General features: G+C 41.2%; 1 pseudogene; it reads left to right on the forward strand.

Moving 5' to 3' along the window:
* The window catches only part of LOC137650723 (uncharacterized), a 236,869-nt pseudogene that overhangs the window by 29,851 nt on the left and 182,018 nt on the right, over positions 1-25,000 (forward strand).

The following is a 25,000-nucleotide window of genomic DNA, read 5'->3' on the forward strand; positions in this document are numbered from 1 at the left end:
GTTTATTGAAGATATCACTGAACAGATCAATCTGGAAAGCGTACAGTAGTGGTCTAGTTAAAGCCGATTTGCAGGTGGAAATTGTGTTGGCTGCTAAGCCTTGTCCATGAAGGTGAATGAAAAAGGACATGCAAAAATCAATGGTGATTTCCATAGGATTTTTTGCTTTGACGAACGAGACCCAACTTTCTCCAGGAAGATTCGTACTGCCGTCGTGTGGATTCAGTCTTGTATTCCTTGAGGAAGTCTAGAATTTTCTTTGCGATTCCAAACCTTTTCTTTGCGGCTAAGGAGAGAAAATCATGAGATGAAGGTCCCTGACTTTCAGTGATGAAGCGAAGACAGTCGACTTCTGTACTTGTTGAGAGAGAACTGGGCTGCAGCTCCAGGACCAGAGGGTACCAATTGCTCCGGGGCCACTTGGGAGCCACTAGGGCCGCTGTCCCTTTGAAGGTTCTCAGTTTGGAGAGGACTTTCAGCAGAAGATTGTGGGGAGGGAACAGGTATATCCTGGACCATCTGTTCCAATCTAGTGACATGGCATCCACTGCTTCTGACTTGGGGTCCTCGTACGGGGCCACATATCGAGGAAGTTGATTGTTGTCGCTCGTTGCGAAGAGATCGATCTGAAGTTCCGGGACTTGGTGAGAGATGAAGGAGAATGATCTTGCGTCTAGAGACCTTGCCGACTCTATTGGGCTTGTCCGTGATAGAGCGTCCGCCGTCACATTGCGGAATCCTTGTAGGTGAACTGCAGACAGGTGCCATTTCTTCTTTTCTGCCAGACAAAAGATCGGAAGAAGTACCTGATTTATCTGGGGCGATCTCGAGCCCTGACGATTGAGACATCTGACTACCACCGAGTTGTCCAGAGTCAGACGGATGTGGATCGAGGGAGGCGGGGAGAGTTTCTTCAGGGTGAGAAGAACCGCCATGGCCTCCAAGATGTTGATGTTAAACGTCTTGAATAGGGGAGACCATGTTCCCTGAACCTGTCGTTGGTGGGAGTGACCTCCCTAACCCTCCAGTGAAGCGTCCGTGTGGATGTTGATCGATGGAGGCGGGTGTTGAAGAGGAATGGACCTTTTCAGGGCCTTTGCTTCCGACCACGGCTTTAATAGTAAGCGAAGTCTGTTTGGAAGCCGTCTCTTGAGGTTTTTTCGAGCGATGGATGCGAAACGTCCCCAGACTCCCCCAGCATCCTTTAGCTGTGCGCGAACCACTGGGTTTGTCACAGAGGCGAACTGTAGAGAGCCGAGAACTTGTTCCTGCTGTCGTCTTGAGATCCGTTTGGATTTCAGCAGTCTTCTGACAGACCCTGCTATTTCCTTCCTTTTCTTCTGCGAGATGGAAAGGCGGTGTGACTGAAGTTTCCAATGGATTCCCAACCATTGGAACTTCTGAGCTGGAGAGAGGCGAGATTTCTCGGTGCTTATCTTGAATCCCAGATGCTCTAGGAACTGGGTGACTTTGTTGCAGGCTCTTACACAATCTTCGGGCGATGACGCCCAGACCAGCCAGTCGTCTAGGTAGGCCATCACTTGGACGCAGCGGAGGCGGAACTGTTGGACGATGGCATCTGCCAGCTTGGTGAAGATCCGTGGAGCCACGTTGACCCCGAAGGGCATGGCCCTGATGGCGTAACTTTTCCTTTGGAGTCGAAATCCTAGGTAGGAGGAAGCGTGATGACTCATTGGAACGTGTCAGAAGGCATCCACCAGGTCTATGGAGACCGTGTAGGCCCCTTGAGGCAGAAGGGTCCTTATTTGTTGAAGAGTCAGCATCTTGAACTTGTTGTTCGCAATGAACTTGTTGAGAGGGGAAAAGTCTAGAACGACTCTGAGTTTGTCGGAGTCCTTCTTGGGAACGCAAAATAGTCTCCCTTGGAACCTGGTTGACTTTACCCTCCTGATCACCTTCTTGTTCAAGAGTTCTAGGACGTATTCTTCCAGGAGGGGTGTTGACTGTTGGAAGAATTGCTGGAAAGCTGGGAGTGGTTGCTTCCAGCTCCAGCCTAGTCCCTTCTTGACGATGCTGTGTGCCCAGGGATCAAAGGTCCAACAATCCTGGAATTGGCGGAGTCTTCCTCCCACCGGAAGCACTTCATTGCTTCTGGTGTCCCGAGGGTTTGCCACCTCGGCCACAAGCTCCCCTTCCTCCTCTGCCTCTGGAGGGGCGGGAAGACGAATCTCTGCCGGAACCTCTGTTTGAGCCCCTACCTCTGGGATGAAAGGTAGTAGCATGTTGCTCAAATGCAGGGGTAAAGACCGGTGACTGCGACACAACCGGCTGGGGGACCAACTAAAAGGTCTGCTGTGGCCGTGCTGCCACTTGGGGAGTAGGGGAACCCGGAAACTGCCGTCTCTGTTGACGTTGCTGGGGTTTCGGTTTCTGGGACTTCCTCTTAGGTTGAGGGCCATCGTCCTGAGAGGATTTCCTTTTTCTCGACATGCCCCACTTGTGGAGAAGGTTCCTGTTCTCCATGGTGGCCTTGTGTGCAATCTCTTTCACCAGGGAGGAGGGAAAGAGGTATTTACCCCAGATATTGGAGGAAATCAGCCTCCGGTGTTTGTGTTTTACCGTCGCGCTGGCAAACACGAATTCACGACAGGCTCTGCGAGCCTTAGTGAAGCTGTACAGGTCCTTAGTCACCGTTGCCAAGTGTGTTTTGGCTAGGACCATGTAAAAGTCCGGGACTCTAGTGTCCCCGTCCATGAGTTCAAGCTGTACCTGGAGGGACAGCGATGTGGCAAGCTTCTCCTTCGTATCGTGTTCCCTACGAAGGAGGTGATCATTTAGCCTCGGGAGGTCCTCATTGATCTGACGACCGGCTACGTCAGGCTCTAACCTCCCCACCATGAAGGTCGACTGGACGTCTTTCCAGTGCCTATCATCGGGAGGATCGGTAATGGAGAAGGGTCTGCCCTCCTCCAGTGCAGGGCAAGGTTTCCCTTCCTCCACTTATTTCAAGACCGCTGTGAAGGCCTTTTCTGTAGGGGAAGGTCGCAACATTCGGCGCAACAAAGGTTGGGTGCTTCTTACTGAGCGCCGGCATCTTGGAGTTGGTGAAACCCCTACTCTTCACCGCACTGGCTAGCATAGCCTGGGCCTTCGCGAGATCAAATACGATTCCTTCCTTTGGTTCGGTCTCTTCCTTTGAGGCTTGTTCGGACCTGAGCCGGACGTAACAGTCTGGATAAGCCTCGAAGTTCGGGAAGAATTTCACTTCTTCCAACAAGATAGAGCCGACCTTCTCACTGATGAAGATCTTACCAGTTGTGATCGGCATATGCTCAGCATATCTCCATGGGTTAGTATCCGAGCAAGAGGGGAGGTCCTTAACCGAAATCCGTTTAGGTTGTTTAAAACTCACTAGGGTAGACTGGAATTGCTCATGGGTCTCTTGAAGTTTTCTTTCCATGAGGGCATCAAGCATCTGAAGACCTCCTGAGTACCTGATGGAAGAGGGTCCGGGGTGGCGGAAGTCAAAGGAACAGGTTCCTCTGACGGTGCAGGAGTCGCTGCGGGAGTAGGAGTGGGAGCGACCTCGGACTCCGAATCAGGATATTCCCCCTGATCTTCCTCATAGTCGAGCTCCTCACCCATGAGGTTCTTCTCCGTCTCTTCCGACACTTCCGACATACGTTCCACGTTATCGGAATCCAAGTGGCACTCATGACGATATCAGGTTCCACCACGAGCTGGATGGTGGGGATCTGATCACTGGGGATCACAGAGTCTTTAGATGCCTTTGGAAACAGCAAGGCCCTCAAATCTTCGCTGGCGAGATACGGTCCGGTGGCGTTCTTCTGGAAGCCATGCACCCACTTGCGTAGCTTCTCTCGAGCGTTGTCCCTTGCCTCCGCTGAAGGAGGATCATCGAACGCCTCGACCGAACGACTCTTGCAGACTGTACAGTGCTGCTGGTCCCAGTATTTTAGGTCGCCTCTCTGGCGGCGCAGGGGGCGTGGGTCCGGCACGCCTTGTGCCCGTAGAAGTTCCGGGCGCTTCACTCCACAAAAGCTGCTTTCGCACTTCATATACTCCTCCTGTAAAAGAGAGAGATCTTGAGTGCATGGAAGGCATAAGAATGACTTACATTACTCTAAAATTAAGATAACTTAATTTAAATTTTTAAGCATTAAAATAATTCATAAGGTATTATAATGCCTGAGAGTAGAGAGCGGGAAAGGAAGTAGATAGACACATACTTGTGAATCCCGCCCAGTCGGTTACCTTAACCTTATCAGTAGGCAATTTCTTTTGTGGCTGAGGGTCACAAAACGGAAATCCATATGGATAAGCCGTGGTGGGTAGAAGCTAAGCCTCTAGCAGAAATTGCCTGCGAGGTGTAGCAGGGATGGAGACCACTCAGATCCCTGGTAGAAGGGGAGTAGAGAAAACCCCTTATTAGATATAGGTTCCGGCAATCGGCTGCGCTAAGACACACAGAGTATGCTGGAATATTGCAATGTGCAATCAGACAGCACAGCCACAATTTCAAAGGTAAGACAATACCTATATGTGGAAGTGGCTAAGCTATCTAGCTACAGTATGTTGGCTGCCGGCATATTTTCGGCAGGCATGAGAAGGGGTGCATGTCCCTTAACGTCTCCAGGGGGTGCCGGCAGACCGGCAGCACACTGGAGGCCCGGTCCTGCAGGGTGGAAGGCATCAAGACAGACACATTCAGTATCTAAAATATAATACCATTGTGGCGACCGCCGGCACAGCGGCAGGTCTCCGGCAGGAGGCGGCGTCTCCGTCAGCCGACGGCTGACGGCCTGGTAAGCTTGGATCAATTCATAAGATAGATATGTATATGGTTGTATACCTAGACCACCGGCAATCAATACCCGCGTCACAGGCGGCCGGCACGGAGGTTCAGTCAGATGTTACTAGGTAAAATGGTTGGTGGGACGCCGGTTGTATGCCGACGGAAGGCGGCAGCCTCGGTACACAGAAGGCATACGTCTTAGAGGGGGAAGGGCATCTTATGAAAGAATGTCACCAGAGGCAAGGCGGTATCGCCGGTGGTGGAGGCGGCAAGGGACCGGCACCAGGATAGACAGAGAGAAAGGTAAGGAGGGATGGGAGGGGTAAGACCACCTACCCCTCCGGCATCCCTCCGGAGAGAGTGCATTCATGATAGGAGTGGATACTCCTAGCATCCGGCGGCAGGGGGCCAGCAGTCGGCCGGGTGCCTGGGGTAACCCAAGGTACAGTTAGAGGGCACTCAAGAGGGGGAAACCTCCGCCTGCCGGACCGCGGCCAGCGACTACCCCCATAGAACGCTATGTAGGGTATATGTACCAGAGCGGCCAGCTCAGCAGGAGAACAAGTTAGCCCTACCACTCCACCCAAGGGAGGAGTTGTAGGACTAAGGACAGATGTGTATAGGCAAGCCTACACCAAAGGGATAGGTTAGGAGGGAGAAGATGAGGGGTCTTTCATAGGGGAGGCTCTGTACAAGAACGGCCACCAAGGAGAGGGAGAAACGCTCCCTAACCTAGGTTAGGTAACCAGAATAAGAATGGTACAGGAGTACCGTCTCAAACTATAAAAGCACAGAATCAACCCCCAGAGCCTAACCTAGAGAAAGAGGGTTAACTCCTAGGCTAGGTAGGCTGAAAGACACATCGCAAGTTGCAGGGAGGGAGGAGTATCCCAACCAGGTGCAACTGAGGAAGGGCAGAGCCGTTCCTTATTTCTCGGTCACAACCCTAAGGGGGGATCAGTTCCCTTAGGGTAGACAGAGAAGCAATAGATACTATGTTCATAGACAGGATTCCCCTATATAGAAGGGGAAGCAGGGCCACACAGAGGGAATGCCCGCAGGCAGGGGATTAGGGAGCATATAGTGGTTCCTACATTTAGGTTAGGGTTGAAAGATACGCAATCAACCCGGTCCCCTATATGGTCCCCGAAGGCGAAAACACTTACATCACAGTTAACAGTATTTTAATAATGCCACAATCTTCATAACTTAACCTAGGAACACTGGTATATATCATGCATGAACACAAGTACTAGGCTATCCATCCTAGGGGCTAAGCTAGCGATCTAGTATGGGGTCGAACGGCGACCGAGTCAGATGAGCGCTAAAGCACGATATAAGTAATTCCTTGCTATGAAGACTAAATAACTAATAATATTAATTAGTTAAGAGACCGTATAAGGCTGTTCTAGCTAACTAAATAAGGCATGCGATATGAACAGCGACGCCATAAAATGGCACGTCCGGGATCGGCACAGCTCCGCCAAAAAACACAATATTTTAAGAAAAGGAAAAGTTACTTTACGGCTAGAGCTTTTTTAAACAATACTGGGACCTGGTACTCAACTTTCCTGAAGAAGGCGAGGCTGAAGGTAACGACATAACGGCGATGTAAGTCGATAAAAATCGCACAAAGGGAAATCCGACCAAAGCAAGGGGCTAGAGGCTGAAGGATGAGGACGGGACATGACGTCATTTAGCAATGGCGCTCGTTTGTTTACGTTTCGAGTACCAAAAGCAGCCAAGGACGAGTGTAACTGTGGAAAGGCTCCCAGTTATTCTCCGCTTTCATATCGAGGTGTTAACTCTATATGGGGTGCAGATAGCAATGTGGGGTGTTAATACATGCGTCCCCTATTGATATACGATATCCTAGAGGGAAAACTTTAGGGTACTCACACCAGAAGTTAGAATTCTGTGATAACCTTTAGTTTAATTCTCTGGGAATATCCCTGTAGTTAAATATACCCAAGGAAGGTACTGAGCCCCCCCAGAAAAAAAAAAAAAAATATATATATATATATATATTATATATATATGTGTGTGTGTGTGTGTGTGAGTGCATCTGTATATATGTAAGTATGATTTGTGTGTGGTGTTCAACAGGTTGAAATATGTAATACGTAATATTATCTAATAAAGAAACTTTGTTAAAACATTCTTAAAACACTCAATCCTTTAAAGGTAGGAAAAACAATTCATCATTCATCTTATATTGCATAAAGAAGATTGTTTTTTTACTTTTTTTCTGAATATTTTGAACGATATTTACTTCCCAGCACTCTTTTCTCTATAACTGATTAATTTATACTGTATTGTTTACCATTACGTAATTTTAAGTAAATATTATTTCTTACTGGTTACTATATGGTCTTTAGATGATCGTATTTTAAGAATGTCTTCAACTTAGTTTTTCCTTGCCTAATGCATTTTTTTGTCCTGCTTATTCTTTATATATATATATATATATATATGCATACACAAACACACACACACACACACACATATATATATATATATATATATATGTGTGTGTGTGTGTGTGTGTGTGTTTGTGTGTGCATTTGTGCGTATGTGTGTGCATTTGTGTATTACCATTATGTCTTTGATTATAGGTTTCCAAATAATAACCTTATAGTTTACAAAACTAAGACGTAAACTTCGTTTAATGCATATTACAAATGAGATAATCCAATCAGGATGTGGCCTATTTTCATGTTTTCATAAACCAACCTAATATTAGAATGAATCACTCAAAAACTTCCAGTTGAAATTAGGGGTTAGTGAGTGGAAAGGAATTATTGTAATTTCCAATAGGAGACTGAAAATAACACATTATGCCACTCAAACGCAAAAAGTGAGTCGGCTGGTACACGAAAGGGGTCATTTTACCTAGAAGGCGAACCAATCCTTCAAATAATATATCAAAAAGATATATTTCTTTGCTTTTATCCTCTGGAATACAAAATATGAGGAATCTATTTCTTGTACTACCGAGACATTGGAACGCCAAAGTTTAAAATCTTATTTTGTGTGTAAGGTTTCACGGAGACAAGTTATGAAGTGTAACTTTCTTAAAGATATGCCACTTGATAAATCAGTCATAATATTATAAAAATATTGAGTTGTCGCTATATATTTCATGCCTGAGAAAAAACCTTTGCTGTACTAATTACCAATATTTTCCGTAAATGCTTATATATGAAGCTAGAAAATGTTAATATTACAGTTACATATATCTGTGAACACATGTGCATATACACGCACATATTCAAATACATATATATATATATATATATATAGTACCAACCGTGTGTCATACGATTGTACATACTTCATTTTGTATATATTATGCTTGTATCTTCGCTCTTCCCTCGCACTAAAATGAACCAGAATAAACATGTCTGCGTTTCTCCTATGTAACATTGTCTTTTTCTCGAACATGTAATTTCCTGTTGCCTTGTGATTTTGTATATAAAAGAGAATGTTCTATAATAAATTGACTTAGTTGCTTTCACACTGCCTTTGAGTTCATAACCTTCTCTCGGGTCGTCACATTGGTGACCCCGGTAGTCGACTCGCTCCCGCCGCCTTCCACCACCACCCCCTTCGCCCTCCATCGTTGTTACTATGATGGAGTCTACAGAAGTTGGCACTGCGGCTGCCCCATTGAAACTTTCACCGTTCGCCAGCGGAGAGGCGCTTGCTTGGTTTCAGCGCTCAGAAGTCCAGTTTTGCATCAAGAGCGTAACTCGCTCAATCACCAAAGCAGGTTATGTTCTCGCGGCGATACCCGAGGACACCTTCCCAGAAATATTCTACTGGCTTTGTGAACAAGGGGACACCCCAATAGGGTATGACGCCCTCAAAACATACCTTCTGCAGCAGTACTCGCTGTCGCCAGCCGCACGTGTAGCAAAGGTTTTTCAGCTCTCGCAAATACCGTTGGGGGACCAAAGGGCTTCGCTTGCCTCAGGGAAATGACCAGTATCGCTCACCTGCAACCTTCTGCAGACGGCTCTCCTTGTGAGGTGAACCTACTTCGTGCCCTTTGGATACGCCGTTTACCCGGACCTATATGCACTGCCATACCCGATGTTGATAGTTTACCCAGAAAGGACTTGATGACCAAAACCGTCGACCTTATGGATAACCACTTCAAGACCTCTATCAACGCCTCCACCCCTGATGAAGAGGATGACTATTCAATGTCAACCGAAGCTGACATGAATGCCGTAAGACATACACGCCTACACTGTGACATGCCGAAGCAGCGTCAAAGCCGCCCACGACCCAACAATCGCTCGCGCCCCAACAAATGACTTCTACAGCCACTTACTACCTCCCATCCGCCGCAGTTTTGCTACTACCACTTCAGATTTGGGGCATCTGCGAAGAAATGTGCTGAGGATTGTCAGTGGCCAAAAAATGTGTAAGTAGGCCATCGCTCGTGGCGGTGGCCTCCCGTGTTTCTAATCTTTTCTTTTTACATGATGCAGGAACGGGCGTGCGATTTTTGATAGTCACGGGTGCTTGTCGTTCTCTTTTGCCAAGGGAACTCTTCAAGACACGACGTAGTCAGTCTACATCTGCCGACTTCCGCTTGGTAGCTGCCAACGGATTTGCGATACCCACCTACGGTTACGAGAACCTCACATTATTGTTCGGAACGATAAATTCAATTGGAAGTTTCTCGTTGCAGACGTCACATTGCCAATCCTCGGTGCGGATTTCCTTTCTCATATCCACCTTTTCGTCGATGTCGCCCACCGACAATTGGTCAACGCAGACTCGTACTTGTCAACACCTCTTCAACCCGCCCCCTCTACCTCGCTCTCCACATTAGCGCACCCACGGATGCCTACGCCCACCTCCTCACGTCGTACCCGAAGTTTTCCGTCCAGAACTTCGCCAAACGCCCACGGTTCCTGCCAAGCACAGTATTTATCACCATATGAAGACGGCGGGACCCCCCAGTCTTCGCAAAATTCAGATGTCTGACACCGGAACTATTGGCAGCCGCCAAACAGACATTTGCCGAAATGGAGGAGATGGGCCTTTGCCAAAAGGCCTCCAGCCCATGGTCGTCACCCTTACACATCGTTCTGAAGAAAGACGGCTCCCTCCGTCCGTGCGGGGATTAGAGGCGCATGAACATGCAAACAGAACCGGATCACTACCCCCCTCCCAAACATTGCTGACGTGACCTCCTACCCTGCACAAAGCAAAGGTTTTCTCTACGCTCGACCTCCTGAAGGGGTATCATCAGGTGCCTATGAACCCAGAAGACATCCCCAGGACTGCCATCACCACTCCGTTTGGTACATACACCTTCAATTACTCCTGTTTTGGCCTTCGTAATGCTGGGGCCACGTTTCAATGTCTCATGGATGGCATCTTAGGGGACCTCCCTTTCTGTGTATGTTTTGTGGACGACATACTTCTGTTCTCCTCCTCAAAAGAGGAACACGTCTGTCATCTGCGCATCGTGCTCGACTGCCTGCAACAAAACGGCCTTGTAGTCCGCTACGACAAGTGTACCTTTGGCGCCAACGAAGTTTCATTCTTAGGGCATCGCATTACTCCTGAAGGAGTCCACCCCCTCCCTGAGAAGGTAGCAGCCGTTCAGAACTTCCCCGTGCCCTCGACCATCAAAGCTTTGCAGGAATTCTTGGGTATGATCAACTATTATCACTGTTTTCTGCCAGCAATTGCCCCCACTCTTGCTCCCCTCTATGCCTCCCTCAAAGGCAAGCCAAAGGACCTGAAGTGGGGTCCCCTTCAAGAAGCAGCCCTCTGCAATGCAAAGAAGGCCCTATCAACTGCTGCGGCTCCCACTTTCCTATCCCACATGCCCCTCTCCTTCTCTCCACTGATGCCAGCGATGTCGCTATTGATGCAGTACTCGAGCAGGTGGTCAACGGCTTGCCCTGCCCATTGGTCTTCTTCAGCAAAAAACTGTCCAAGGCAGAATCGGGTTATTCTACCTTCGATCGAGAATTGCTGGCGGTGCACTTGGCTGTCTGTCATTTTCGCGATTTCTTAGAAGGTACGCCCTTCGTCATTCGCACAGACCACATGCCTCTGGTGCACGCCTTTACTCGACAGTCTGATGCCTGGTCCGCTCGGCAACGCCGACATCTCTCCGCCGTGACTGAATACTATTGCACCCTCCAATACGTCCCCGGGAAATTGAATCCCGTTGTCGATGCCATGTCAAGAAACACGTTGGCTGCCGTTCAACTTTGATTGGATTACAACGCCCTGGCTGAAGCCCAACGACAGGATCCAGAGTATCAAGCATGTAGGACATCCTGCACATCCCTCCGTTGGGAAGACTTCCCCCTCAGAGACTCCAACACCTCCCTCCTCTGTGACGTCAGTACTGGTAGACCGCGACCTTGGATTCCTGCTCCCATGCGACGGCAGGTTTCTGATTTTATTCACGACCTTTCACATCCCTCGTGCCGTTCTACTGCACAGCTGCTGAAGGCGAAGTTCATTTGGCACGACATTTCTAAGGATGCTAAGGATTGGGTCTGCACCTGTACTTCTTACCAAACTTCCAAAATACATCGACACACGGATTCCGGAGTGGGCACCTTTCCTCAACCTCAGCGTCGTTTCGCACACATTCACGTCGACGTTGTAGGCCCCTTACCCACATCACAAGGATATCGTTACCTGTTTACCATCATCAACCGCTCCACTCTTTGGCCTGAAGCCATTACCTTGGTAACTGCAACGTCCGCCTTACTTACATCTGCCTAACTCTCTGGATGGATTGCAAGATTTGGTATCCCTGAGCATATTACTTCCGACAGGGGAACCACTTTCACCTCTCAATTGTGGATGTCATTAGCGAATCTCCTGGGCATCACCCTACATCAGACAATGGCCTACAACCCCGCTGCCAATGGAATGGTTGAATGTTTTCATTGCACCCTCAAAGCAGCTTTGATTTCCCGCTGCAAGAATTCCAACTGGTTTACTCAGTTTCACTGGGTCCTCCTGGGACTAAGGACCACTCCTAAAGACACCCTCGACATCTCAGCAACTGAAATTGTGTATGTCGACCCGTTGGTCATCCGTGCCGAATTTTTTCCTTCTACAACGTCCTCCGACGATCTCCAGTGCATACGTCACGTCGTGGGAAAATTTACTCCATGCCGCCAGACTTACAAGCCCCCAGCGAAGCATCACATACCAACAGACTTGCACTCTACAACGCACGTCTTTCTGCGCAACGACACTAGCGAGCCACCGCTAACACCCCCTTACACGGGCCCTTTCCTTGTGATCTGCCGCAGTCCGAAAGCATTCCTACTAAACATTTGTGGCAAAGAAGACTGAGTCTCCATTGATTGTGTAAAACCTGCTTATCTTCTGCCAGATGACCCACCTACAGTTCGCCTCTCTAGATCAGGGAACCCTATTTTAACATGTACGGTATGTCATTTTTAGGGGTGGGAGCCATGTACCAACCGTGTGTCACACGATCGTATATAATTCATTTTGTATATATTTTGCATTTATCTTCGCTCTTCCCTCGCACTGAAAAGAACCAGAATAAACATGTCTGTGCCTCTCCTATGTAACATTGTCTGTTTCTCGAACATGTAATTTCCTGTTGCCTTGAGGTTTTGTATATAAAGGAGTGTGTTCTATAATAAATTAACTTAGTTGCTTTCACACTGCCTTTGAGTTTCACACACACACACACACACACCGCACACACACACACACACACACGCACACACACACACACACACACACATATATATATATATATATATATGTGTGTGTGTGTGTGTGTGTGTGTGTGTAGGTTCATATTTACAGTATATACGTATATACATATTTGTGTATATACAAACATAGATATATACATATATACTGTAAATATATACATACAACTATACATTCAAACACACACACACACACACACACACACACACATATATATATATATATATATATATATTTATATATAGTATATATATTATGTATGTATATATGTATGTATCTATGTATGGTGAAAATAACTACTTTCTCCTATTTTTTTTATATGTTTGAAAAGGTTCCACTTTGGTAAAAGACCTGTATGAAAGTGTCTGTATTTTTAAAAATTATACAGCATATTTTACAACTATTATTATTATTATTATTATTATTATTATTATTATTATTATTATTATTATTATTATTGTTGTTGTTGTTGTTGTTGTTGTTGTTGTTGTTGTTATTATTATTATTATTATTATTATTAATTGCTAAGCTATAACCCTAGCTGGAAAAGCAGGATGCTATAAGCCAAGTGGCTACAACAAGTAAAATAGCCCAGTGAGGAAAAAAAAACAGAAAAAAATAAAATATTTCAAGAACAGTAACATCAAAATAAACACCTCCTATATAAACTATAAAAACTTTAACAAAACAAGAGGAAGAGAAATAAGGTAGAATAGTTTGACCGAGTGTACCCTCAAGCGAGAGAGCTGCAACCCAAAACAGTCGAAGACCATGGTACAGAGCTTATGGCACAACCCAAGACTAGAGAACAATGGTTTAATTTTGGAGTGTCCTTCTCCTAGAGGAGCTACTTGCCATAGCTGAAGAGTCTCTTCTACCCTTACCAAGAGGAACAATTACAGTGTAGCAGTTAACACCTTGGGGAAGAAGAAGTTTTTGATAATCTTAGTGTTGTCAGTTGTATGAGGATAGAGGAGAATATGTAAAGAATAGACCAGACTATTCGATGTATGTGTAGCCAAAGGGGAAAATGAACCGTAACCAGGGAGAAGGGTGCAATGTAGTACTGTCTGGCCAGTCAAAGGACCCCATAACTTTCTAGCGGTAGTATCTCAACGGGTGGCTGGTGCCCTGGCCAACTTATTACCTACAACATCTGTGGACTTGGTCACTAATATAACTTTTAGTGACCAAGTTCACAGACAAGGTTCCAGCGTGTAATCTACAAAAGTATACATATTCATATACTCTTCCTTTTTTTCATTGTGGAACCTTTTCAGCATATACTGTGTGTGTGTGTGTGTGTGTGTGTGTGTGTGTGTAAGGATATCGAATAGACATGAAATCAGTAAATCATTGAGGTAGAAGCCACTGATATACTGAATAACCTACGATAGTCCACTTTCTGGAAAAACAACAAAAACACAGCTCAGTTCTTATAACCATTAATCGTATATTCTCTGAGAGCATTTGATAACGGAAAAACAATGACACCACCGACACAATCATACAGTAAAGAAGCGTAATAAAATCTCAAGCTATAATCAAATACCTTTAGAAACTACAAGGATACTCTATCGACAATGTAACCCAGGATTTTCTGCAAAATTATGTCGATTGACAAACCATAAACTCTTAATTTTTTTTTCTTTTTTTTTTTTGCAGTGTCAGTTATTACGTACGTACGTACGTACGTTACTCTATTATCAGCATTGATTTGAAGGTGGATTTTATGCTATAAGGGCATTTAATCAGAATATGCTGACAAGATTTAGAAGTAAAATATTGAGTAGTTCACTCTGACTTCTGTTGAGTCAGATTAACATCTATTTCCTGAAGTCTCGAAGAAAAAGATCTTTAACATAAATGATATCACATATTTTGTTAGCTTCTCTGCTATTTCCCCAAAAACTTTTATTTCACATCTTTGGAAGACTATGGTGTTAATTTTCTATCCTCGAAGAGAGTATTGGGAAATGATGTCATCTGGGTTAAATAGTACACATATTTTTCATTATAAAATTGCCATCCACTGATGAAAGAACCAGCTTCATTTGGGTCATTTATCATTAACGTCGTGAAATCTATAACTTGGAAGTGCAATTATTTTCTAAAATAGACATTCCCTTAGTTATATAAACATTTTCTTTCGTTTTTCTTACCTGGCAATAAAAAGATAATTGTCTTCTAAATTTTACTGCTAGTTGTGTCTAGATATTATAAACTGTGATAGAGGATTAGAGAAAGAACTATAGAATAGCCATTGATTAAAAACCTTCCCTGTTGCTACTAAATGTTTACAAGTAATAAAGACTCTTCTCCGTCTGTCTTTTTTTTTTTTTATTTCTGGAACTGCTTAATGACCAAGAAACAGGTTCACACTGCCCTAAAGTTTTCTGCATTAGGTAGGAAAATTTGGTATCTGCAATCATAATGTAATTAAACAACATGAGAGTTACAAGGATTTTGGATATCTCAAAGATTCTTTAGTCCTATCTGCGGAGACTCCATTTGCTCTTGGGTAGATCGAATTAGTATAAACGTTTAGAAAGTTGTTATGGTCTTGTCTAACTTATTCCTATATATATATATATATATATATATATAACAATGTAAGAAATTTTGTTTTGTTAAAACATTACAACTAAAATACGAGACAAGATGGGATTCTGCAAAGTGGTAGAGCAGGATCTCAAAGATACACCAAAGCTGGAAGCTTAATTTTGTTTAAAAATAATGATAGTTAACATATGATGAATGAATGAATTAAATTTGTATCATGAAAACATTGGAGAGTGTTCTGCTTATATCACATTTATCATCTTGTTTTCGAAAGTGAAATATGAATGTCCTTTATAGATGTCTTTATGAGTTAAGGGTTAATTACTGTTAAAAAAGTATTGCCCAGTCAACATGTTTGTAATTTAAAAAAACTATTTAGACGAATGGTGAAAGGTGCAATTGTGAATATATGCTATTTATAGGTAATTATGATGTATATACAATACTATAAATTGTAAAATATATATCTTAATAAAAGGAATATATATATATATAATATATATATACACCCACCTCTTTCCTCCTACATATTATGAAGTAAAGGATACCAAGTACTAGACCATAAATATTCCGTATATAAATTCAAGACTCATCTGATTTCCATCTGGATTATAGCATACCTTACATTTGTGTCTTCTTCCCAGGTCGGCCCCCTCCTCAGGTATCGTGGTGGAAGGGAGACAGCTCCTCTTGAGCCACAGCATCGTAGCAGGGGAGGATGGCACCCGCCTAGCATCCGAAGAAGAGGGAGACGAGTTCTTCGTGGGTATGGGTATGGAAGTGGGCATCCGACACGTCAGGGCTATACTGAGTATACCCGCCCTAACAAGAGACTACGACCGTGCCAATATATCCTGTGAAGCCACAAATAACAACATCACTGAACCTCTCTCCACTACGCTGTACCTAGAAGTGTATAGTAAGTATTTATGTATCACTATACTTAATTTTGCACAAACTCACAGAGGTGTCCTTTTAGCTCGGAAATGTTTCCTACTAGCTGATTGGTTGGACAAAATAATTCTAACCAATCTGTTATCAGGAAACTTTTCCGAGCTGAAAGGGCACACCTGCAAATCAGTGCAAATGGACCCCATTAAAAAAAATTGAATATAGATGGTAATTTGATGATATTCACAAATTTATAACTAGTTTAATACTTGAGAAAAACTCGATGTGAAGAGATTTTTAGCAAGTATAAACACTTATAAGAAACATGACACCGATAGATATACAGCAAAAACAATATTTCTAGTCGACTTTATAACTAAAAGTTTATAAAAAAAAGGCAATATTTGGAATAAACTATTATACCCAGAGGATCAGAGCAATTAAGAGTTGAAGGAAAATCTATAGAATACGTAAAACTTTCAAGGATAGCTGATATAGACAAATTCATAATGGAAGTGAAATAACAGAAAAACAGAATTTCCCAATTAAGAGAGAGAGAGAGAAAAGAGAGAGAGAGAGAGAGAGAGAGAGAGAGAGAGAGAGTGAGAGAGAGAGAGAGAGAGAGAGGGGAAGGAAATGTTTTAAATACATTTTATATTTTGTTATGATAAAAATAGAGCAAAATAATATAATAGTAAGGGAAAATTCATTTGCCTAAAGCATAAATGTATCTCTTCCTTCTATTTTCTCCTTTAACTATAGTTTTACTTCTTGATGGATGATATAAAGAAATATATGAGGTTTTGAAATACAGCAGTCCATATACAGTGTATGCAAGCTATATATATATATATATATATATATACAGTGGAACCTCTACATCCAAACGTATCTACATCCGAATTTTCCAACATCCGAAGTAAAATTCGAGAAATTTTTTTACTCTACACCCGAATTTTATTTTGACGCACAAAGTAAGCAATTTTCGTCGTACGGTTGTATCCGAATTTTTCGACACGCGAAGTACAATTCGATCACGTTCCGACTCTACACCCGAATGTTTTTTTCGACACCCGAAATAAACAATACTCGTACGCGTAGTCGGTGCTCATCAGCGCCTGGCGTGTTTTTTATTTCCTCCGATAGAATTCAGCACATCGACCTCGGAGGGACGCTCAATTAGCGGGTCTTGGGTCAGTCCTCTGTTCTCGTCGGCTTCTTGCGGTTGTGCTCTGTGCGTTCTGCTATTAGCTCTGTTTTAATCGTGATTTTTTACGTGCATCCTTTAATGGTAATTTACGGAAAGTATGGGTCCTTAAAGGCTTAGTTTTGCCAGTGGTAGTGGTAGTGGTGAGAAAAGGAAAAAGGAAATGCTTTCTTTAGAAATTAAGCAGGAAATTATTAAAAAACATGAGCGTGGCCTCCGCGTGAGTGAACTTGCTAAACAGTATGGCCGTAATATGTCAACGATCTCGACAATCTTTAAACAAAAGGAAGCTTTTAAAGCAGTGAAACCTTCTAAGGGGATCACCATAATTTCCAAACGCCGACCCCTATCACAGAAGAGATGGAACGACTTCTACAAGTGTGGATTAAGGATAGAGAGATCGTTGGCGACACCATCACCGAGACCGTTATCTGCGAGAAGGCGCACCGCCATCTTTACGGACTTGAAGGAGGAGAGCTCTGGGGGTGATGCTGGGAGAGTTCAACCGAGCCTTCCTCAGATGACTTCAAGGCCTCTCGTGGCTGGTTCGAGAAATTTAAGAAACGGTCCGGGATTCATTCAGTTGTTCACACACGGAGAGGTTGCTAGTGCGGACACAAAGGCTGCAGCTGACTTTGTCAAGAACTTCGAAAAGATCGTGCAGGAAGAAGGCTACGTAGAGCAGCAGGTGTTTAATTGTGATGAAACCGGGCTGTTTTGGAAGAAGATGCTAAGTCGAACCTACATCACTGCCGAAGAGAAGAAATTGCCTGGGCATAAGCCAATGAAGGATCGGTTGACTCTTGCCCTATGTGCCAACGCTAACGCGGACTTTAAAGTCAAGCCCTTACTGGTTTACCATTCAGAGAACCCTAGGGCCTTTAAAGCACACAACGTCAAAAAGGATCAGCTTCATGTTTTCTGGCGATCCAACTCGAAGGCCTGGGTCACTAGGCAATTCTTTGTTCAATGGGTTAACATAGTTTTCGGCCCCTTCTTTGAAGAAGTATCTTCATGAACAGAAATTGCCTTTAAAGTGCCTGCTATGCCTTGACAATGCACCCGCTCCCCCACCCCCCTTCCCCCCGGACTTGAAGATGATATCTTCGATGAATTCAAGTTCATAAAGGTGCTGTATCTTCCACCGAATACCACCTCTATCCTCCAGCCCATGGACCAGCAAGTCATCTCTAATTTTAAGAAGCTGTACACCAAGCACTTATTTAAGCAGTGCTTTAATGTCAAGCAAAGCACCAACTTAACTTTGCGTGAATTTTGGAGGGGCTACTTCAACATCGTGCACTGCTTGAAGATCATAGATCAGGCTTGGGTGGGATTAACTCGATGGACCCTCAATTCTGCCTGGAAGAAGCTGTGGCCTGATGCAGTTTCTCCCCGAGATTTCGAGGGTTTTGACCCCGAACCTGATCCCGTGGTCGGTGCAGCGGAAGCCGTAGAGGAGATCGTCTCCCTTGGCAAGTCCATGGGTCTGGAGGTCAACGCAGAGGACGTTACAGAACTCGTCGCCGAAAATCACGACGAACTTACCACGGATGAGCTCAAGTAACTCCATTCTATGTCGGAGCACATGAGTGATGACGAGGAAGGGAGCGAGGAAGTAGAACATGTGTTAGGTTCGGCGCAAATAAAAGAGGTGTTAGGAAAATATCAAGACATGGTCGACTTCATCGACAAATACCATCCAAAGAAATTGCAGGTTTGTCATGTAGTTTCTCAATTCGATGATGTTTGCCTAACTCACTTTCGAAACATTCTGAATAGTCTTACCAAGCAATTATCTATCGATAATTTCTTTAAAAAAACTGCGAAGCGAACTCGTGATGAAGAAGATGTAAGTGATTGGAAGAAAAACGGCAAAGAGTAAAGCGGAAGAAAGTAAAACGAAGAAAACGGAAAAGAGTGAAGCGAAAGAAATTCAGTCAATTTTAAATGAAGGGAGTGAAAGTGATTAAAATTACGTAATCATCAAAAAGAAAAAAAGAAAATGTAAATAAAAATATAAAATAAAAAAAAAATAAGCTAAGTTATGTTAAAGTTCACTTAGTGTAAGTTAGAATAAGTTACGGTAGTGTAGTTTATCTAGTTAACCTCTCTACCATCCTCGCCGCCCGTCCCGTCCTCCTCTCTGTAGCAAGACTAACAACACCTGCGCTGAAGTTTCTAAGGTAAAGTGACGCTAAGAACCCGTTTCTTATTTTTCATTTTTTACTAATTCTTCTTATTTACATGTCTATTCTTCTTATTATCATGTCTCTTCTTCTTATTTACATGTCTGTTATCTAATTGAGTGTTCATTATTCTCATGGGAAAAATTATGTGTAGTAGTTTATTAAGAAGTTATCATAGGTTTTTGGGCTCAACCACGGATTAATCCTATTTCAATGTATTCTTACGGGAAAATTCGTTTCGACATCCGAATATTTTCTACATCCGAAGTTGGTTCTGGAAACGGATTAAATTTGTATGTAGAGCTACCACTGTATATATATTATATATATATATATATATATGATAATTTTTTGCACATTTAGACGTGTTTTTCATATTCAAATAAGCCCTAAATTTTGATATATTGAAGTCTGGATTCTCTTAATAACCTCGGGATCAGGGCCCAAGGCAAAATCACTCAAAGACTATAGTATCGGATCGGGCCGGTTTCGAACCCTGGTTCAGGATACCTGTATGACATTGACCATACCACTTGGAACGAAAGAAAGATAAAAGTCAATGACAATTCTTCTTTACTCATACCTGTCGAATTGATTTTTTTTTATATACTTGAAATTGAAATCTGCCCGTATTCACCATCGTAGCTAATTAGTATGTTTGTACTTGGCATTCGATTAATGATAAATTTTGCACATTTAAAGGTGTTTTTCATATTTAGATAAATGAATATTATATATATATATATATATATGTGTGTGTTGTGTGTGTGTGTATAATATATATACATGTATTTACATATTTATATATATATATTATATATATATATGTGTGTGTGTGTGTGTGTGTATAATATATATACATGTATTTACATATATATAATATATATATATATGTGTGTGTGTATATATATATATTATATATATATGTATTTACATATATATATATAAATATATATGTATATATATATATATATAATATATAGTTTCAACATGTATTCATGTATATATATATATATATATATATGTATATATATATATATATATATATATGTATATATAGTTTTAAACATGTATTTACACACACACACACACACACACATATATATATATATATATATTAAAACATAAATAGGGGAATACGAACACACACTAATATATATATATATTATATATATGTGTGTGTGTGTGTGTGTGTATGTATGTGTATGCTTATGTGCATATTATTATTGAGTTCAAATTTAATAGGTGTCTATGTGTGTTTGTGGAAAATCCTAAAACAAAAAGAATACATGGATTAATTTCAAACCCGCAGACATATTTCCTCCGACATTTTGTGAAAAAAATAGCGAAAATAACCAATGCCTTCAGGTTACATCCTAATGAAACTACGAAAAAAATAATACTAACGCGCCCCTTGCCTTGAAAATCCTACTAAAAAAGTATAATAAGGCGGAGGTGCCTAGAATTTTATTTTTCCTATGGCTCAGAAACGTCAAAAGAATAATATCCCTATCTCGCAAGACGAATACTACACAACCCTCGACGTTCTTTCTTTATTTTTTCTTTCGTGTAAGTACTTAGTGAAATTGAACTACTGATATTTTTTACGCTCTTATTAAATATGTATTGATTAATCTGTTTATAAAGGGAGACCTTTCATTATATTCCTTTGTGATATTTCAGGCAAAACCAAATGCATGAAATATCAAATATGATGTTATGTTTTTATACATGTGTCTATTTATTCTTTCGTAAAAATTCTACTTTATCATTTTTAGAACACGTGTGTAAATAAGAACGAGTGATACCTTTTATATTTATGCATTAGACCAGTACTGAAAAAGCCTTTGTACAAAAAAGACGTATTGCATTGGTCTTGTAAAAATACTTGCAAATTTTGGTGAGGTCAAATAGTCTATATACTAGGCAATGTATTAACCAAACTCCTTCACTCAGGTAGATTTTTTCATTTGAATTTTTCATGAAAATACAATTAAAACTGGATGACTGATCCATTCTTATTCATTAAGATCTTCCCGGACAGTACCATCCTGTCCGTAATACTCTGTATGCAATTGATTCTAATAGTCAGGACTTCTCCATCATGAGGCTCAATACTACAGAGTATCCTAGAAGTTTTATTCCGGCTGTGACCAAGTTGTAGAATAATCTTCCTAATCAAGTAGTTGAATCGGTGGAACTTCAAAAGTTCAAACTTGCAACAAATGTTTTTTATGTTGAACTGGCTGACATATGTCGCTTCTTATAACTTCTATAATGAAAGATCTATTTCAATGTTCTTACTATTAATAAAATATTTTGTACTAATTGTTCATTACTTCTCTTGTAGTTTTATCTATTTCCTTATTAATTTTCCTCACTGGGCTATTTTTCCTTTTTGGAACCATTGGCCTTATAGCAACCTGTTTTTCCAATAAGGGTTGTAGCTTAGCTAATAAAAATAATAATAATAATAATAATAATAATAATAATAATAATAATAATGTATTAGAAAATTTATTTAGCAGCCTTATCATAGAGGAAGGAAGGACGTATACCCTTGAGTATTACATATTCGTGGAGAGAGACCCTTTTGCAAACATTACTCGGCATTGGATCTTTCCGAAGTGTTTGACGTCGGGCGCTTCTAATTCAAACATTCCTTCGTCTGTGTATTATTCAACGTCCTTGAATCAGGTCTGGATGTTTGAGCAAGTCCTCATCCCGCTTAGAAACAGAAGACGGCTCATGATCATCTCAAAGAGGATGTTGGGGATGATAAAGACGGTGGTGATACATTTATGGACAGACTCTGTGTGGAGTTCGCTTTGAATAACAAAATAATATTAGTGAATGACTAGATAAACTTACAAATTTGAGAGTTCTTGGTTAAGATTTTAAATTGATTATGTATTCGGGTACGCACCTGATAATATCATGTTCTGTAATGTTATTGGAAGAACTATTTGTTAGGAAAAGAGTTCAGAAATAATCTTACTGTACACATTTAAACTTTTCCTTTTTAGTACATCTACTCTAAGTTGCTTCGTTTGTTCTTGACTTAACGATTTCTTGAATGCAGTAATACACTGCAAGAATTATTGCCTCGCCTGTTACTAAGCTTGAAGCAGGTATGTTTGAGTAATCAGGATTCCTCGAAAATGAACAAACAAAATAGGCCCATTTCATAGATAGAATCCCAGTGCATACTTTCCTCTTGGTAAGGGTAGAAGAGACTCTTTAGCTATAGTAAGCAGCTCTCATGGAGAAGGGACACTCCAAAATCAAACCATTGTTTTCTAGTCTTGGGTAGTGCCATAGCCTCTCTACCATGGCCTTCACTGACTTGGATTAGAGTTCTCTTGCATGAGGGTACACTCAGGCACACTATTCTTTAGGTTTCCTTTTCCTCACCTGGGTCTTTTAAGCTGTTCGAGCCTTTATGCTTATAGCTTCCAGTTTTTCCTATTAGCTCAGTAACTACTACTACTACTACTACTACTACTACTACTACTACTACTACTACTACTACTACTACTACTACTACTAATATAATAATAATAATAATAATAATAATAATAATAATAATAATAATAATAATAATAATGATATAGGAGAGAATAGTTCCGAGTTAATGATCCATTTCTCTGATATATCGAAAAAGTCCATCACCTCAAAAAGGTTACTTAATGGATATATAATATATGTGAAAATTCCATCAAATACTGTTGGTCTGTTCTTGATATATACTGTTAATTTTAACACATGTATCTCTTTGTAGACGTATCAGTGGTTTTTCATGTTACAAGGAAATCCTATAATTGTATAAATATGGAGGAAATTATTCATGATACACATTCGTTAGATTAATCATTTTTGAGTGTTGATTTCAATGTACATTTCAATTTTTTTTTTTTTTTTTTTGCTAAGGTGTTAGTTATTGTTATGTTGTCCATTGAAAGAAAATGAGAAGTTCCTCTAGATATTCGCAAGAGAAAAGGAAAATATATTTGGGTACCTTAGGTCATCCAGGTGGGTTTGTAAGGTACATTATACAAGGTGCCAGGGTTTTCTACATTGTACCTGGTGTATTATAACCATGTGATTTAAAGTGACTTAACATGATATATTGCAAAGATACTTGTAAGTATATAGAAATATATTAGAAATAATGTTTTATCACTACATAGTGTTTTTAATTATTATTATTATTATTATTATTATTATTATTATTATTATTATTATTATTATTATTATTATTATTATTATTATGCTGATGTCTCAGAGAATTGTAAATACAGGAGAGGGGGTTCCCAGCCCCCTCGTCCCGTCCCTTTTAGTCGCCTCCTACGACACGCAGGGATAACGTTGGGGCTATTCTAATGGGGGAGTGTGGGCTGTGGCACCCTAGCAGTACCAGCCGAACTCGGTTGAGTCCCTTGTCAGGCTGGGATGAACGTAGAGAGGAGAGGTCCCCCCTTTTTTATTTCATTGTTTGATGTCGGCTACCGCCCAAAATTGGGAGAAGTGCCTTGCTATATGTATGTATGTATGTATGTATGTGTTTATTATTATTATTATTATTATTATTATTATTATTACAGGCTAATCTATAACCCTAGTTGGAAAAACAGGAGACTATAAGCCCAGGGGCTCCAACAGGGAAAATAGCCCAGTGAGGAAAGGATACAAGGAAAAATTAAATATTTTAAGAACAGTAATAACATTAAAATTGATATCTCCCAGAGTAATGTGATCACTTGCAAGGCAATTACATACACCCACAAAAAGTACAGTATCCTAATCTAATGTAAATACGAAATGTGATATAAGGAAACCCGAACTTCACCATATCATCATTACTTATGAAAGTTTTCATAGTAATATACTTTTCATAGATGAAAGATTAATAATGAGCAATGTTTACGCATTGGAGGTAATTGTCATTGATCCCATTGTTGATAGAGTACTTTCGTTCACTTCCATAATACAAAGAGACAGGTCATTTTCCGTTATGTGGAATTCCTTTACAAATTAGGTCATGCATGACTTACTGATATTAATGTAAAAGTAATAATCATTGCCGAGAGAGAGAGAGAGAGAGAGAGAGAGAGAGAGAGAGAGAGAGAGAGAGGAGGAGAGAGAGAGAGAGAGAGAGAATGGATGTAAAAAATACAATAAAGATAAATTTAAAGTGATATTATTATTATTATTATTATTATTATTATTATTATTGTTATTATTATTATTATTATAATAATAATATTAATAATAAAAATAATAATAATAGTAATAATGAAAATAATGATAATAATAATAATAATAATTGATAGTAACATTTTAACTAGAATAACTATGAAGGTAATGGTAAGTTTGATGATAACGATTAAAAACAGAGAGAGAGAGAGAGATGTAAAAAAGTTACAAAGATTATGGATGTCTCAATGACATTTTAGTCCATCCACGGAGACTCCAGTTGCTCTTGGAAGAGCGAATTAGTTTAAACGTTTAGAGTTTTTATGATTTTTGCGTCACTTATTCTAGAATTCTTTTACCGTGATGCTATTTACAACATCCGCTGGAAGTTTGTTCCATATGTACGCTATTTTATATATAAAGTTAAAT

Source organism: Palaemon carinicauda, chromosome 12 (genome assembly GCF_036898095.1).
Source record: "Palaemon carinicauda isolate YSFRI2023 chromosome 12, ASM3689809v2, whole genome shotgun sequence".
Taxonomy (NCBI): Eukaryota; Metazoa; Arthropoda; class Malacostraca; order Decapoda; family Palaemonidae; genus Palaemon; species Palaemon carinicauda.